Source organism: Carassius carassius, chromosome 8 (genome assembly GCF_963082965.1).
Source record: "Carassius carassius chromosome 8, fCarCar2.1, whole genome shotgun sequence".
Classification (NCBI taxonomy): domain Eukaryota; kingdom Metazoa; phylum Chordata; class Actinopteri; order Cypriniformes; family Cyprinidae; genus Carassius; species Carassius carassius.
In genome coordinates, this window is record NC_081762.1 from 32,172,834 (window position 1) to 32,190,744 (window position 17,911).

At 44.8% G+C, this 17,911-nt stretch overlaps 3 non-coding genes across 3 annotated transcripts; all 3 read left to right on the plus strand.

The window, feature by feature from the left end:
* Positions 1 to 5,590: 5,590 nt before the first annotated feature.
* Positions 5,591 to 5,664, plus strand: trnai-aau (transfer RNA isoleucine (anticodon AAU)). Its single transcript has one exon. It is a non-coding gene; the product is annotated as a tRNA-Ile (tRNA).
* Positions 5,665 to 6,140: 476 nt separating this feature from the next.
* trnaq-cug (transfer RNA glutamine (anticodon CUG)) lies at positions 6,141 to 6,212 on the plus strand. The gene has a single exon. It is a non-coding gene; the product is annotated as a tRNA-Gln (tRNA).
* Positions 6,213 to 9,989: 3,777 nt separating this feature from the next.
* trnap-ugg (transfer RNA proline (anticodon UGG)) lies at positions 9,990 to 10,061 on the plus strand. Its single transcript has one exon. It is a non-coding gene; the product is annotated as a tRNA-Pro (tRNA).
* Positions 10,062 to 17,911: the final 7,850 nt, after the last annotated feature.

The window sequence follows — 17,911 nt, forward strand, 5'->3', positions numbered from 1 at the left end:
GACCGCAACTGTGAAAGCGCTGTTGGCACGTGGCAAAAGTTTGTCGCCTTCACAGCTGGCCAAAAAACTCACGTCACCAGTTAAACCCTGTGAGTAGGAGTGTGAATATAGAATTTTACCTACAGCATTTCTACATATATTAATTTATCATTATGGCAAACTTGTCAACTTGCCGTTTCCAGATCCATTATTGCAGTCCACTTTACCTCCTCCAGCAGCAGAACCCCCAGCCAAACATTTGCCCCCCATGCAGCTTTTCGCTACTGGTAAGTAAGCACCATCTTACAAATGTTTGTCTCTGCGTATTGTTCACAATGATAGTTTTAACATTTGTGCTCCAGGCAAGTCCTTTCCCACTGCTGAAGATGACGATGAGGAGCTGGTATTTGCTGCATCACAATGTGAAGCACAGCTAAATACAGTTGTGGCATATGACACAAATGCACATATTACAAGAATGTTTTGTGAAAACACACTGAGAAGCGTTATTTCTTTGGGGAAAATAATCAACATTTTAAAATATGTTTTGTTTACAATACAGAATTATATCATATCATGCCTCAAGCGGGATGCTTTCTTTGAGTGCACTTCTTCAAAACCGTAAGGATGTTCCAAGGTGTCAGTGTATTTATTTGCGTTTCCGAACTTACCCGTTGTTAGATAATCACCAGATAACTTTTTCACACCGCTTGCTCTTCTCACACACTCTTCAGCTCTCCCTGAGCAGACAGGATGGTGGAGATTCATTGTTCTAATGATTAGAGGAACAGTTTTTCCTTACTCTATCTGTGTGTATGCTTCATGTCCGTGGGCTTCGTTGCTTTAGACTTAATTCATCACACCACATTTTCCTTCCTCCATTCCATCTGATCCTCATTCTCAGAGAGCTGCACTGATTCCATTCTCCTTAAATTAATATAGTGTATGCTGTGTTCTTTGCTTCCTTAACACTAGTACCACTTTCTTCACTCTCGTTCCTAAATATAACATAATAATTATGAATACTTGTCCAAAAATTGTGCTTTGCAGGCTGTTTGTGCGCTGCATTTATGGCATATTACTATCAAATGCAACAGTCATCCTTATTGTTTTTTTTTTTACTATTCACTCAGAGGACTGTGCTGGTCCATCTCCATCAGTGGAAACTGCCAAGGCACCAGCTCCTTGACATCACCAGCCACCAGCTGAGCTTCCAAGTCACTGGAAAGATCAACTTCCACCTTGCCAGCATGAGTGGATCCGGAACACACTATTTAAGGCCAACCCACGAACCGGCAAGTCAGAACTAGTGTCCCAGCTGAAACTTTGGTGGTATCCTCCTCAGCCCCCTTTAATAAACACTCAGCCCCCTGCCTCACCTGACCTCTTCTTCTGTCGGCCCCTGTTCTTATGGATGCCGCTGAAGATGTGGTTATTTCCTCTTGTCTGTGTTCACCCAGACTGTGGTAAGCACAGACTAACAGCGGCAGGAATTTACCGTACCGTGCGTAAGGTCTTGGACATCGACGGGTGGTATGACCTTGCCACTGAGTATCTGGAGTGCAAACGCTGCAAAAAGAAATACCCTGCCTGGTCTGAGGACATCCTAGGCGGCTGGATATGGGCCACCGCAGTCAGTTTCCAGCTTTGCTGACATACAGGTAATTCATAATGACAATCATTCATTATTAGGTGCTTTTATATGGGTTATTTTTTACCAAATAAAGCATTTGCATGATTATACTGTTGTTTCCTTAGATACTCATGTGACAACCGGGTGCTGAGGATGATGAGGGAGAGGACACTGGGCAACAGTGTGACTCAGCTTTACAGGAAGCTGATGGAACAGCACAGTGAGGCATGGACACAGCGTGTCTTGCAGTACCTGACTGCCTGCGAACCATTTACAAGGTCCTCCCTTGTGCAGCCTCCTGTGTTTGCTGATCCTCCACTTTTACCTGCCCTGCCTAAACCTAAGTGGCTGTTAGCCGTGTATGCCAGGGATGTTCTGGGGCGACTGCACGAGGTCAAGGCCAAATTAACATCTGTCTTTGGCTGTGTTCTCAAGATGGATTCGACAAAAAAGGTATCAAAGCCCTGTTTATATCCAGAAATTTGCCAGATATGGATATGTGTGTGATGTGCGTACATAAAGAGCACATCTTTTATTTTTCCCAATAGGTTACAAAGAAACTTGCCGGTGCTGCTTCAGGAACAGCTGCCTGGTGCACAAATGTCGGAAATGAACACCGCCAGGTCCTTGTCTCTGTGCTGACAGCTGCCGAGGGACATGGACTGGACTCCATGGCAGCTGGTCTGATGAAACGCTACCGAGAGGCAGGAGAGGCAGCCCCAAAAGTGATGTACGTGGACAGGGACTGCTGCAGTCAGTATGGCCAATCGCGGGTGAAGATCATGTTTTCGGAGTGGGATGAGCTTGTAGTGCGCCTCGACATCTGGCACTTCATGCGGTGATTTGCTGCAGGTGTCACGACAGAGGCTCATCCACTCTACGGGATCTTCATGGCACGTCTGTCCAAGTGCATCTTTCAGTGGGATCCAGAGGATGTGGCTGCTCTTCGCTCTGCAAAAGAGAGTGACCTGGCAGCAAGACTGGCCACATCTCAGAAAAGGCGGTCAGTGCTCGCATTACCCGGAGGGAGTTGGCACTGCACTGCCGGAGGAGGACCAGGGGGGTGGAGGAGACCGCCAGATTGATTGGGTCACTGATTGATCAGTTTGACAGTGCGGATGGGAAGGACACCCTGGGAGTTCCTCTGCTGGACCACGAACGGATCCAGCAGATATGGAAGGAGCAGCGCAAGCACGTCCAGTGTATACAAGACCCAGAGGACTTTCCGCTGTACATGAAGACAGGGACATTGAAGAAAGGCAGCGTGGATCTGTGCTGCTACAGGTGTGCTCATGGCTCTACCTCCTTGGAGTCGTTCCACCTCCACCTGAACCGTTTTATTCCAGGTATTACATGCATATGGATTATTATTTTTCTGTAGAAAATATAAGCACTGTAACTGCTTCCATCACTTTAAAGTAATGCCGCATTAATAAATGTCACACTCTACATTACAATTACTTTTTAATGTCACAAGTCACTAGTAATACAGGAATAAGTGACAATCATTTTTAATTTAGTTACACAACTCTATTAAATTTAGTATACAAGTTACTTCAGAGCACCTCATGTGTAGTACATATATTGTACATATGTGACATATAAAACCCTTTTTTATATATTTTTTAATATTATTTAACTTTTAGGAACCAGTGCCAGCGATGCGCATTTTCAGGCCTATCTCCTTGAGGGCTTGATGCGTTGGAATGATGACCGAATGGAAGATGCCATAAAACGGGCGTCCTCCATTCGGACATATGGCAGTGCCATGAGAGAGGCTGTGGACCGGCTTAGCCGAACAGTCTTTGGGAAGCCCTGGGATGAGCGCTATCGCCCTCCTGGAGCATATACAGGTAAGAAATTTAATTTGTTCTTTTGCAATATTCTATTAAGTTATCTATTTAGCCTCCAATGTACTTGATACATTATTAAGAGCACTTTTTTCTTTTTTTATTATTTTATTATTGTAGGTGAATTGCTGGGAATCGAGTACCTTTACAGCCAGACTGGCAAAACACTGACTCCAGTGCTCCAGAACCCAGAGGAGGAAGACCGGCTGGTGGAGGAGGTTGATGATCAGGACCTGCTAGATGAGGGGTTTGAGGAAGAGAGCATGGAGGACATCACAGTTCCAGTGCTGTATGAGGATGACCCCTGCCGTGATCTCAGAAACAGCCCCTCATCTTTGCCTCTGCCTCAGTCCCCAGCATCACTGGCTGAGCTGTCCACATCATCTGGAGGAGAGGGACAGCATCTCACCCCTGCCTCTTCAGTGCTGTCACAGCCATCTGACACTGGAAGCAGTGTCTCCGGCGAGGCTCAGGTAAGTCACTCTAAGGGCTTTATTTTGTTTCAGTCTCGTTTTATTCCAAATACACTACAAGCAAGGTGTTTTTTTTTAAGCCTGCATTTATTTGATTCAAAATACAACAAAAGCAGTAATATTTTGAAATATTTTTACTATTTAAAATAACTGCTATCCATTTGAATATATTTAAAAAAGTAATTCAGTCTTGTGATTTCAATGCTGAATTTTAGCATCATTACTCAGGGCACACGATTCTTCAGAAATCATTCCAATTTGCTGCTAAAAAAATCGGGTGCCGGGTGCTATATTATTATTATTATTAGGTTAAAAATAGCCCCTAGAGATTTTTTGTTTAGGTTTCTTTGATGAATAGAAAGTTCAGTATATATTGTAACATTATAAATGTCTTTATCATGTATTTAATGCGTCCTTGCTAAATAAAAGTATTAATTTCTATCATTTAATACTAAATATATAATGATTTAAATGTTCTGACTCCACACTTTTGGATGGTATAGTGTATAATGTTAAAAAAGCTTTTTATTACAGATAAACTCTTATCTTGGATCCTTCTATTCATCAAAGAATCTTGAACAAAATGTACACAACTGTTCTAAATATTGATAATAATATCAATAAAAAAAGGTTTCTAGAACAACAAATCAGGATATCTGAATGATTTCTGAAGATCATGTGACACTGAAGACTGGAGGAATGATGCTGAAAACACAGCTGTGCATCACAGAAATAACTTACACTTTAAACTATATTCAAATAGAAAGCATTTTTATTTTAAATAGTAAAATTATTTCACAATATAATGGCTTTTGTTGTATTTGAATAAAATAAATGCAGGCTTGTTGAGCAGAATTCTTTAAAAAATGTTAAAAAATATTTCTGTTCAAAGGCTTTTGACTGAAAGTGTATATTAACACTAATCTGCATTTACTAGGGAGCAGTCATTGGACCTGATGGCATCGCTGGGTGGGACAAGTGCCCTATCGCACCCGTCCCCACAGCATCAGGAGTTGTGCAGCCCATTTCAGCACCTGGGTCACTGTTAGGCACACTAGTCCTTAACCCAGACATGACTGTGTCGATGGTGATTCCATCTTCTGGTGCTTTGACATCCGGTCCAGGCCCAGCTCCGCCTGCTCCAGCGCCTGCTCCAGCGCTGCTGCTTCTGTGTCCCGTTGCACCCAGAGGAACAGGTATAACTGCTTTCCCACAGCCAGAGAGCTATCTGTTTCCAAGTTGGCGTCCTCCCTTCCGGGACTGGAATTGAGACCCGCTGGTCTAAGTGGCATCTGACCGTTTCAGCTGTCCTCCCTAATATCCCTCTACATGTTAGATACAGCCCCATTTTTAGGTCAATTAAGAGGCCAACTTGCATTCCTTAGCCTTTCACACTGTCTCGAGGACTTTGATTGCTTCCACATTAGTTCATGTTCCTTCTTTTGTTGATGCTGAAATAGCTCTTTTTTCTTGGCTTTGGGCAAGAAGGCTCGTTGGTCTGTGGGTATGATTCTTGCTTTGAGTGCGAGAGGTCCCGGGTTCAAATCCCGGATGAGCCCTTGTTCAGGTTAAAATGTGAAGCTTTATTGTCTCATTGCATTCACAAACATTATGGCAGGTTTTTTCCAATCAGGCAGACACGGATGGCTAAGACAGGCCGGTTAGCTCAGCTGGTTAGAGCGTGGTGCTAATAACGCCAAGATCGCGGGTTTGATCCCCGTACTGGCCAGCTGTTTTTATTGTCTGGGGGCTCATCTCTGCTCTGCTCTTCAGCTACGACAAAGAGTAGGGTGATCTCACTGAAATAAATGCTTGCTAAGCAGAGGTGTGTTGTAGCCGAAATAGCTCAGATGAGAGAATGTTAGACTGAAGATCTAAAGGTCCCTGGTTTGATCCCAGGTTTCGGCAACATCTCCCACACTTTTCCCTTTTTTGAGGCGGGCCATTGACCAAAAATCACTGGGTTCCAACCTCTCTGTATAACTGCTTCCCCACAGCCAGAAAGCTATCTGTTTCCAAGTTGGCCTCCAACCAAGCAGTTTCGGTTCCATGGTGCAATGGCACTCTGGGCTTTGAATCCAGCAATCTGAGTTCGAATCTCGGTGGAGCCTGTGTGCTTTCTTGCCGCAGGAAAAGATAAAACAGCACTAGCTTGGTGATGGTGCCAGTGTTTGTAGCCCTGTGAGCAACAGCTGCACCAGTTTAGGTTCCATGGTGTAATGGTTAGCACTCTGGACTCTGAATCCAGTGATCCGAGTTCAAATCTCGGTGGGACCTATTTTGCAACCAGTTTGCGCAGGACAATGTCTGAAATACTTTTCGGCAGCTTTTAGTCCAAAAAAAAAACTAACGTAGAGATTGTGGCCGCATTGCATCGATGCTCAGTCTGTCTCTTTAGGGCAGTGGTTTTCAAACCTGTCCTGGAGGCACCCCTGCCCTGCACATTTTTATTGTCTCCCTTATTAGACACACCCAAATAAGGTCTCGCGGTCTCTACTAATGAGCTGATGATTTGAAACAGGTGTGTTAGATGAGGGAAACATTCAAAATGTGAAGGGCAGGGGTGCCTCCAGACTCCACCAGTGCCCAGTGTCCAGGCTCCTTCAGCTGCACCAGTGCCCAGTATCCAGACTCCACCATGGCCCAGTGTCCAGGCTCCTTCAGCTGCACCAGTGCCCAGTGTAGCTGCACCAGTGCCCAGTGTCCAGACTCCTTCAGCTGCACCAGTGCCAAGTGTAGCTGCACCAGTGCCCAGTGTCCAGGCTCCACCATGGCCCAGTGTCCAGGCTCCTTCAGCTGCACAAGTGCCCAGTGTAGCGGCACCAGTGCCCATTGTCCAGGCTCTTTCAGCTGCACCAGTGCCCAGTGTAGCTGCACCAGTGCCCAGTGTCCAGGCTCCTTCAGCTGCACCAGTGCCCAGTGTCCAGGCTCCACCACTGCCCAGAGTGCGGGCTCCTTCAGCTGCACCAGTGCCCAGTGTAGCTGCACCAGTGTCCAGACTCCACCAGTGCCCAGTGTCCAGGCTCCTTCAGCTGCACCAGTGCCCAGTGTCCAGACTCCACCAGTGCCCAGTGTCCAGGTTCCTTCAGCTGCACCAGTGCCCAGTGTAGCTGCACCAGTGGCCAGTGTCCAGGCTCCACCACTGCCCAGAGTCCGGGCTCCTTCAGCTGCACCAGTGCCCGGTGTAGCTGCACCAGTGCCCAGTGTCCAGGCTCCTTCAGCTGCACCAGTGCCCAGTGTAGCTGCACCAGTGCCCAGTGTCCAGGCTCCTTCAGCTGCACCAGTGCCCAGTGTCCTGGCTCCACCACTGCTCAGAGTCCGGGCTTCTTCAGCTGCACCAGTGCCCAGTGTCCAGGCTCCACCACTGCTCAGAGTCCGGGCTCCTTCAGCTGCACCAGTGCCCAGTGTCCTGGCTCCACCACTGCTCAGAGTCCAGGCTCCTTCAGCTGCACCAGTGCCCAGTGTAGCTGCACCAGTGCCCAGTGTCCAGACTCCACCACTGCTCAGTGTCCAGGCTCCTTTAGATACACCCTCAGCAATGGTAAAATTTCCTTTTCTATACGAATTGTGACTGATTTAGTTATTTGCCATTAAGCAGTAAACTTACTTAACAGCATGTAAATACCTAACCAACAGTTATATATTTCCAGGCTGTTGACGAGCACTGCATTCGTGGAATGGACCGGGTGGATGCGTTGGTGGAGTGTCTGGTGGAGCTGCGCACACAGACAAGCCTCACACTTACCAACCAACAAGTTGCGACCATTGTGGGTTTTTGGCAGAACCTGGACAAATTTGATAAAGACAGGGTAGTGTATGCTGCTCGTCATCAAGACAGGCTACTTACAGGACGTTTTAGGTCCCCGAAAAAGAAAGCTGTCTTCACTCCTGGTGTCGAAAGCACAAAAAGGTGTGTTTTGGGTTCTAGCAGCTCTCCAGCACAGTGGCCTAATTGCTGTTGCCTTGTTGAAATAATTTTCATAAGGTTATGTAACATCCACCGAAGCCCCAAGAAACAGCGGACAGAATCTCTGTCTAGATGGGATCTCATTCTTCGTGATTACAGAAGAATTCGGCAGCTAATCTTGAGCAATGGAACGGTGATGAGTGACACAACCCTTCAGCTAAATGAGGTAAATCATAGGACTCTTACGACGTGACACAATTACCGTTTAAAAGGTCAGGAGGTCTCATTGCTGTTGCAAGGGCTGGACCTTCCAGAGGCACATCCAGTTGCTTTGGATGCTTTGCCTCCAGCACGAGTACAGCCTGTTGTGCCTCCACAATATAGCCACCAGTTGCATACCTACCAGATGCCACCAGACACAGCTGGACAGGCAAAGACCAAGTTTAGAAAGATTGGGCCCTCAGCTACCTGTACATCTGCCACAGCAACTTCAATCTGGCCATCAGCCGTACACCCTCAGCGTTCAGCCACGTCCACCCAGTGAAGGCCAATTTGTCCCAGGCCGACAGCACCACACCCATTGGTTCCTGACACACCCACTGCCCCTGTTGTGTCTCAGATGTTTCTGGTGCCCTGCCTATTTTGCAACCAGTTTGCGCAGGACAATGTCTGAAATACTTTGCGGCAGCTTTTAGTCCAAAAAAATTAACTAACGTAGAGAGTGTGGCCGCATTGCATCGATGCTCAGTCTGTCTATTTAGGGCAGTGGTTTTCAAACCTGTTCTGGAGGCACCCCTGCCCTGCACATTTTTATTGTCTCCCTTATTAGACACACCCAAATCAGGTCTTGCAGTCTCTACTAATGAGCTGATGATTTGAAACCGGCTAGAGAAGGCAGCTCGAGGGGGGTGGAAGTCGGAAGAAATATTTTAGAATGAGGCCTAGAGAAAACACTTGTACTGTACTCAGGGCACTAAGGGGAATCCATTTTTGTAAATTTTATGCCATAATACTGTAGAAATATGCATAGAAAAAATGTTGGATTTTGGTTAATTTCACCACATGAGGTGAATGTTAACCAAAATGTCACACATTTTGCCAAGCTGTAACTCTACCAAAACGGGGCCAAACTGCACCAAAATCGGGACAAAGTCAGACCAGTGGGCCCTCTATCCGACGACACAGGCCCATGTCCCTATGACCCCGGGGGTCCGAGTTACGGCCCCCCAAAATGTGGAATTATATCCGTTATAACTAAGGAACCGGACCACCCAGGAACTCGACGGTGGTCGCATACGGTAGGCCCCTCGACCCTCTAGGGATCCCCCGAATTTCAGCCCCGGGGTCCACCGCTTCGCGGAGATATTAGCAAAATAATAGTACCATCCACCCCCCTCGCACCTACTCATCCATGCCGGCCAGGGTGCACCCTCCCCGGCTAGAGAAGGCAGCTCGAGGGGGGTGGAAGTCGGAAGAAAATTTTTATGATGAGGCCTAGAGAAAACACTTGTACTGTACAAAGGGCATTCAGAGGAATCCATTTTTGCAAGTTTTATACAAAAATACTGAAGAATTTGCATAAAAACGAGCGTAGAATTTTGGTACACTTGTGCACCACATGTGGTGCGTGTCTCACTGTTCATTAAATAGCAACTGTATTTAACTTTATTTCAAATGTGTGCCATATTATTAAAGAAAACACCTCTACTGTACGCAGGGCACTCAGAGGAATAAATTTTTGTACATTTTATCCCATTATACTGAAGAAATATGCATAGAAAAAATGTTGGATTTTGGTTAATTTCACCACGTGGTGAATGTTAACCAAAATGTCACACATTTTGCCAAGCTGTAACTCCGCCAAAACGGGGCCAAGCTGCACCAAAATCGGGACAAAGTCAGACCAGGGGGCCCTCTATGCGACGACACCAGCCCCCAGTCCCTATGACCCCGGAGGTCCGAGTTACGGCCCCCCAAAATTTGGAATTTGAACCGTTATAACTCAGGAACCGGACCACCCAGGAACTCGTGGTTGGTCGCATACGATAGGCCCCTTGCCCTCTAGGGATCCCCCGAATATCCCATAGTAATGTAAAAATATTCATAGAAAAAATGTTGGATATTGGTTAATTTCACCAGAAGAAGAAGGCTCATTGGTCTAGGGGTATGATTCTCGCTTTGGGTGCGAGAGGTCCCGGGTTCAAATCCTGGACGAGCCCTTGTTCAGGTTAAAACGTGAAGCTTTATTGTCTCATTGCATTCACAAACATTATCGCAGGTTTTTGCTAATCAGGCAGACACGGATGGCTAAGCCAGGCCGGTTAGCTCAGCTGGTTGGAGCGTGGTGCTAATAATGCCAAGGTCGCGGGTTCGATCCCCATACTGGCCAGCTGTTTTTATTGTCTGGGGGCTCATCTCTGCTGTGCTCTTCAGCTCCGACAAAGAGTAGGGTGATCTCACTGAAATCCCTGCTTGCTAAGCAGAGGTTTGTTGTAGCCTAAATAGCTCAGTTGGGAGAGCGTTAGACTGAAGATCTAAAGGTCCCTGGTTTGATCCCGGGATTCGGCAACATCTCCCACACTTTTCCCTTTTTTGAGGCGGGCCATTGACCAAAAATCACTGGGTTCCAACCTCTCTGTATAACTGCTTCCCCACAGCCAGAGAGCTATCTGTTTCCAAGTTGGCCTCCAACCAAGCAGTTTTGGTTCCATGGTGTAATGGTCAGCACTCTGGGCTTTGAATCCAGCGATCTGAGTTCGAATCTCGGTGGAGGCTGTGTGCTTTCTTGCCGCAGGAAAAGATAAAACAGCACTAGTTTGGCGATGGTGCCAGTGTTTGTGGCCCTGTGAGCAACAGCTGCACCAGTTAAGGTTCCATGGTGTAATGGTTAGCACTCTGGACTCTGAATCCAGTGATCTGAGTTTAAATCTTGGTGGGACCTATTTTGCCACCAGTTTGCGCAGGACAATGTCTGAAATACTTTTCGGCACCTTTTATTTCAAAAAAATTAACTAACGTAAAGAGTGTGGCCGCATTGCATCAATGCTTAGTCTGTCTCTTTAGGGCAGTGGTTCTCAAACCTGTCCTGGAGGCACCCCTGCCCTGCACATTTTTATTGTCTCCCTTATTAGACACACCCAAATCAGGTCTTGCAGTCTCTACTAATGAGCTGATGATTTGAAACAGGTGTGTTAGATGAGGGGAAATGCGAAATGTGCAGGGCAGGGATGCCTCCAGGACAGGATTGAAAACCACTGATCTAGGGATGTGTGAGTAAAAGGGCAGGAGCCAACTTGGAGAATGCAGGCATCGATCCCGCTACCTCTCGCTTGCGCCCACTGCTTCCCACCGACTGAGCCTAAGTAAGCACAAAGTAAGCCCACATGAGCCAATCGCGTTTCGCCTGTGGCTTACTTTTGACCAATCGCGTTTCGCCTGTGGCTTACTTTTGACCAATCGCGTTTCGCCTGTGGCTTACTTTTGAACAATCGCGTTTCTCTTCCGTGGCTTACTTTTGATCAATCGCGTTTCTCTCCTGTGGCCTCCTTTTGACCAATCGCCGTTGTTGTCATCTTTGTTAAAGGTAAGGCTATTACTTCATTCATTGAAAACTGGTCATTATTTGTTCATATACAGTGTGTATTTTTGGAAAATGAATCGTGTCAGTATAGCTAGCTAGCATGTACAGTTCATGCTTTCTTCAGTACCTGTGAACCTGTAACTTTTCACATGATAAATGATCAGATAAGTTAAATTTATCGACCGTCACCTAATTAAGCTATGCTACTGTCAACAATGATGTGTTTATGGTCTAAGAAATCATGGTTTCTGGGCCCTATGAATGAAAATAATGATTAAACTATTTACATTTATATTTGGTATTAACACATAATAACACACACACATTTTAATTGTAAAAATCGTGACCAAATTGTTGTGGAGATATGGAAAACTGCATTTACCAAGAAATAATTGATATTTTCTAAAATAATGTAATAATAATGACTTTTTTTATAAAAAAACATTGAGAGTCTTAACTAAAAACAAACAAAAAAAGGCCAAATGTATCCATATGGGCCAAAGTATGTGGGAATAGTGCTCATTTTAATTTAGGTAGACCAGAAAGTTAAAAACACAGAAAAATGGCTGAGATTTTAAGAGGTAAAAGCACCTGGTGTAACCCTGGGGTAAGATGACAACATTTGAAGTATGATATGTTTAATGTAATATTTTGTAGCCTGGTGTGTGTGTAATCATGGTTTAAGATGACAGCATTGAAAATAAAAGGAAATTTCAGACTTCATATTGACGTTAAATATTTTATATGTCAGGGATTCCTGTCCTTTGTAGAAAACTCATCTTCAGGACAGTTTATGTAATGGCCATGTTTATTACCACAGTAATATAGTTTATGCGTAGCTTGTTAAATTATTGTTACACACTTAACATACAGGTGTCTTTTAGGTTGCAAAAGGTAGTAGTCTTTTTCTGATTTTCATTTCAGAAAATGTATGCATATCCCTCTTTTCAACGGCAATCGGCAACATCAAGCCGACTCCTCATGGCACCTTCGGTGGAGGCGAGGCGCCTTGAAAATGTGGAGTCTGGAAGGGCCAAACCTAAGGATGAGGTGCTGTCAGAGGCCAGTACTTTTGTCAGCACAAACGGTGGAGACCCCAGTGACCAGTTTTTAGTACTGGCTCACTGCAAACTTCAGTTTGGGAAGTACCAGGGCCAGAGATTTAGATGGTTCCTGGAAAACTCTCTGGGGTATGCCGTGTATTTGGTGCTCAGCATTTCCAATGAGACGGCGCAGACAACACCCCTGTCAGAAAATAAACAACTGTTCCTACAGTACACTTCTCAAATTAGAGAGATGGCAGAAGAAGTGGAGAAGTATCAGAGGAAGCAGGAAATGCAGGCAGAAGCCCGGGCAACTGGAGATCAGGGCTGCTTGATGGTGGAGTTTGGTGACTTCCAGGGCCGGTCAATGAAAGATGTTTATGAGGACCAGAGCAAGGAGGCTCAAGCCCTCATCAGGTACCTCGTTAAGGCAGATGCCAGGCCCAAAACCAACATGGCCATTTTCAAGACATATGTCCTGAAAAGACGGGCTTCTGCTGTGGGCACCAGCGTACATCAGCCTGCACCTCACGCTGCAACCTCCAGTGTTTCTGCAACCACTGCACCTCCACCTGCAGCTATCCAAACTGGTGTACAGAAGACCGCAACTGTGAAAGCGCTGTTGGCACGTGGCAAAAATTTGTCGCCTTCACAGCTGGCGAAAAAACTCACGTCACCAGTTAAAGCCTGTGAGTAGGAGTGTGAATATAGAATTTTACCTACAGCATTTCTACATATATTAATTTATCATTATGGCAAACTTGTCAACTTGCCGTTTCCAGATCCATTATTGCAGTGCACTTTACCTCCTCCAGCAGCAGAACCCCCAGCCAAACATTTGCCCCCCATGCAGCTTTTCGCTACTGGTAAGTAAGCACCATCTTACATATGTTTGTCTCTGTGTATTGTTCACAATGATAGTTTTAACATTTGTGCTCCAGGCAAGTCCGTTCCCACTGCTGAAGATGACGATGAGGAGCTGGTATTTGCTGCATCACAATGTGAAGGACAGCTAAATACAGGTGTGGCATATGACACGAATGCACATATTACAAGAATGTTTTGTGAAAACACACTGAGAAGCGGTATTTCTTGGGGGAAAATAATCAACATTTTAAAATATGTTTTGTTTACAATACAGAATTATATCATATCATGCCTCAAGCGGGATGCTTTCTTTGAGTGCACTTCTTCAAAACCGTAAGGATGTTCCAAGGTGTCAGTGTATTTATTTGCGTTTCTGAACTTACCCGTTGTTAGATAATCACCAGATAACTTTTTCACACCGCTTGCTCTTCTCACACACTCTTCAGCTCTCCCTGAGCAGACAGGATGGTGGAGATTCATTGTTCTAATGATTAGAGGAACAGTTTTTCCTTACTCTATCTGTGTGTATGCTTCATGTCCGTGGGCTTCGTTGCTTTACACTTAATTCATCACACCACATTTTCCTTCCTCCATTCCATCTGATCCTCATTCTCAGTGAGCTGCACTGATTCCATTCTCCTTAAATTAATATAGTGTATGCTGTGTTCTTTGCTTCCTTAACACTAGTACCACTTTCTTCACTCTCGTTCCTAAATATAACATAATAATTATGAATACTTGTCCAAAAATTGTGCTTTGCAGGCTGTTTGTCCGTTGCATTTATGGCATATTACTATCAACTGCAACAGTCATCCTTATTGATTTTTTTTTACTATTCACTCAGAGGACTGTGCTGGTCCATCTCCATCAGTGGAAACTGCCAAGGCACCAGCTCCTTCACATCACCAGCCACCAGCTGAGCTTCCAAGTCACTGGAAAGATCAACTTCCACCTTTCCAGCATGAGTGGATCCGGAACACACTATTTAAGGCCAACCCATGAACCGGCAAGTCAGAACTAGTGTCCCAGCTGAAACTTTGGTGGTATCCTCCTCAGCCCCCTTTAATAAACACTCAGCCCCCTGCCTCACCTGACCTCTTCTTCTGTCGCCCCCTTTTCTTATGGATGCCGCTGAAGATGTGGTTATTTCCTCTTGTCTGTGTTCGCCCAGACTGTGGTAAGCACAGACTAACAGCGGCAGGAATTTACCGTACCGTGCGTAAGGTCTTGGACATGGACCGGTGGTATGACCTTGCCACTGAGTATCTGGAGTGCAAACGCTGCAAAAAGAAATATCCTGCCTGGTCTGAGGACATCCTAAGACAGCTGGATATGGGCCACCGCAGTCAGTTTCCAGCTTTGCTGACATACAGGTAATTCATAATGACAATCATTCATTATTAGGTGCTTTTATATGGGTTATTTTTTACCAACTTAAGCATTTGCATGATTATACTGTTGTTTCCTTAGATACTCATGTGACAACCGGGTGCTGAGGATGATGAGGGAGAGGACACTGGGCAACAGTGTGACTCAGCTTTACAGGAAGCTGATGGAACAGCACAGTGAGGCATGGACACAGCGTGTCTTGCAGTACCTGACTGTCTGCGAACCATTCACAAGGTCCTCCCTTGTGCAGCCTCCTGTGTTTGCTGATCCTCCACTTTTACCTGCCCTGCCTAAACCTAAGTGGCTGTTAGCCGTGTTAACATCTATTAACAATTAACATCTGTCTTTGGCTGTGTTCTCAAGATGGATTCGACAAAAAAGGTATCAAAGCCCTGTTTATATCCAGAAATTTGCCAGATATGGATATGTGTGTGATGTGCATACATAAAGAGCACATCTTTTATTTTTCCCAATAGGTTACAAAGAAACTTGCCGGTGCTGCTTCAGGAACAGCTGCCTGGTGCACAAATGTCGGAAATGAACACGGCCAGGTCCTTGTCTCTGTGCTGACAGCTGCCGAGGGACATGGACTGGACTCCATGGCAGCTGGTCTGATGAAACGCTACTGAGAGGCAGGAGAGGCAGCCCCAAAAGTGATGTACGTGGACAGGGACTGCTGCAGTCAGTATGGCCAATCGCGGGTGAAGATCATGTTTTCGGAGTGGGATGAGCTTGTAGTGCGCCTCGACATCTGGCACTTCATGCGGCGATTTGCTGCAGGTGTCACGACAGAGGCTCTTCGACTCTACGGGATCTTCATGGCACGTCTGTCCACGTGCATCTTTCAGTGGGATCCAGAGGATGTGGCTGCTCTTCGCTCTGCAAAAGAGAGTGACCTGGCGGTAAAGAAGACTGGCCACATCTCAGAAAAGGCGGTCAGTGCTTGCATTACCCGGAGGGAGATGGCACTGCACTGCCGGAGGAGGACCAGGGGGGTGGAGGAGACCGCCAGATTGATTGGGTCACTGATTGATCAGTTTGACAGTGCGGATGGGAAGGACACCCTGGGAGTTCCTCTGCTGGACCACGAACGGATCCAGCAGATATGGAAGGAACAGCGCAAGCACGTCCAGTGTATACAAGACCCAGAGGACTTTCCGCTGCACATGAAGACAGGGACACTGAAGAAAGGCAGCGTGGAGCTGTGCTGCTACAGGTGTGCTCGTGGCTCTACCTCCTTGGAGTCGTTCCACCTCCACCTGAACCGTTTTATTCCAGGTATTACATGCATATGGATTATTATTTTTCTGTAGAAAATATAAGCACTGTAACTGCTTCCATCACTTTAAAGTAATGCCGCATTAATAAATGTCACACTCTACATTACAATTACTTTTTAATGTCATTAGCATTGACAAAGCTGTCTTGACTAACAAGTCACTAGTAATACAGGAATAAGTGACAATCATTTTTAATTTAGTTACACAACTCTATTAAATGTAGTATACAAGTTACTTCAGAGCACCTTATGTGTAGTACATATATTGTACATATGTGACATATAAAACCCTTTTTTATATATTTTTTAATATTATTTAACTTTTAGGAACCAGTGCCAGCGATGCGCATTTTCAGGCCTATCTCCTTGAGGGCTTGATGCGTTGGAATGATGACCGAATGGAAGATGCCATAAAACGGGCGTCCTCCATTCGGACATATGGCAGTGCCATGAGAGAGGCTGTGGACCGGCTTAGCCGAACAGTCTTTGGGAAGCCCTGGGATGAGCGCTATCGCCCTCCTGGAGCATATACAGGTAAGAAATTTAATTTGTTCTTTTGCAATATTCTATTAAGTTATCTATTTAGCCTCCAATGTACTTGATAAATTATTAAGAGCACTTTTTTCTTTTTTTATTATTTTATTATTGTAGGTGAATTGCTGGGAATCGAGTACCTTTACAGCCAGACTGGCAAAACACTGACTCCAGTGCTCCAGAACCCAGAGGAGGAAGACCGGCTGGTGGAGGAGGTTGATGATCAGGACCTGCTAGATGAGGGGTTTGAGGAAGAGAGCATGGAGGACATCACAGTTCCAGTGCTATATGAGGATGACCCCTGCCGTGATCTCAGAAACAGCCCCTCATCTTTGCCTCTGCCTCAGTCCCCAGCATCACTGGCTGAGCCGTCCACATCATCTGGAGGAGAGGGACAGTATCTCGCCCCTGCCTCTTCAGTGCTGTCACAGCCATCTGACACTGGAAGCAGTGTCTCTGGCGAGGCTCAGGTAAGACACTCTAAGGGCTTTATTTTGTTTCAGTCTCGTTTTATTCCAAATACACTACAAGCAAGGTGTTTTTTTTTAAGCCTGCATTTATTTGATTCAAAATACAACAAAAGCAGTAATATTTTGAAATATTTTTACTATTTAAAATAACTGCTATCCATTTGAATATATTTAAAAAAGTAAATTCAGTCTTGTGATTTCAATGCTGAATTTAACATCATTACTCAGGGCACACGATTCTTCAGAAATCATTCCAATTTGCTGCTAAAAAAAACGCGTGCCGGGTGCTATATTATTATTATAAGGTTAAAAATAGCCCCTAGAGATTTTTTGTTTAGGTTTCTTTGATGAATAGAAAGTTCAGTATATATTGTAACATTATAGATGTCTTTATCATCTATTTAATGCGTCCTTGCTAAATAAAAGTATTAATTTCTATAATTTAATACTAAATATATAATGATTTAAATGTTCTGACTCCACACTTTTGGATGGTATAGTGTATAATGTTAAAAAAGCTTTTTATTACAGATAAACTCTTATCTTGGATCCTTCTATTCATCAAAGAATCTTGAACAAAATGTACACAACTGTTCTAAATATTGATGATAATAATATCAATAAAAAAAGGTTTCTAGAACAACAAATCAGGATATCTTAATGATTTCTGAAGATCATGTGACACTGAAGACTCAGGAATGATGCTGAAAATACAGCTGTGCATCACAGAAATAACTTACACTTTAAACTATATTCAAATAGAAAGCATTTTTATTTTAAATAGTAAAATTATTTCACAATATAATGGCTTTTGTTTTTTGAATAAAATAAATGCAGGCTGGTTGAGCAGAATTCTTTAAAAAATGTAAAAAAATATTTCTGTTCAAAGGCTTTTGACTGGAAGTGT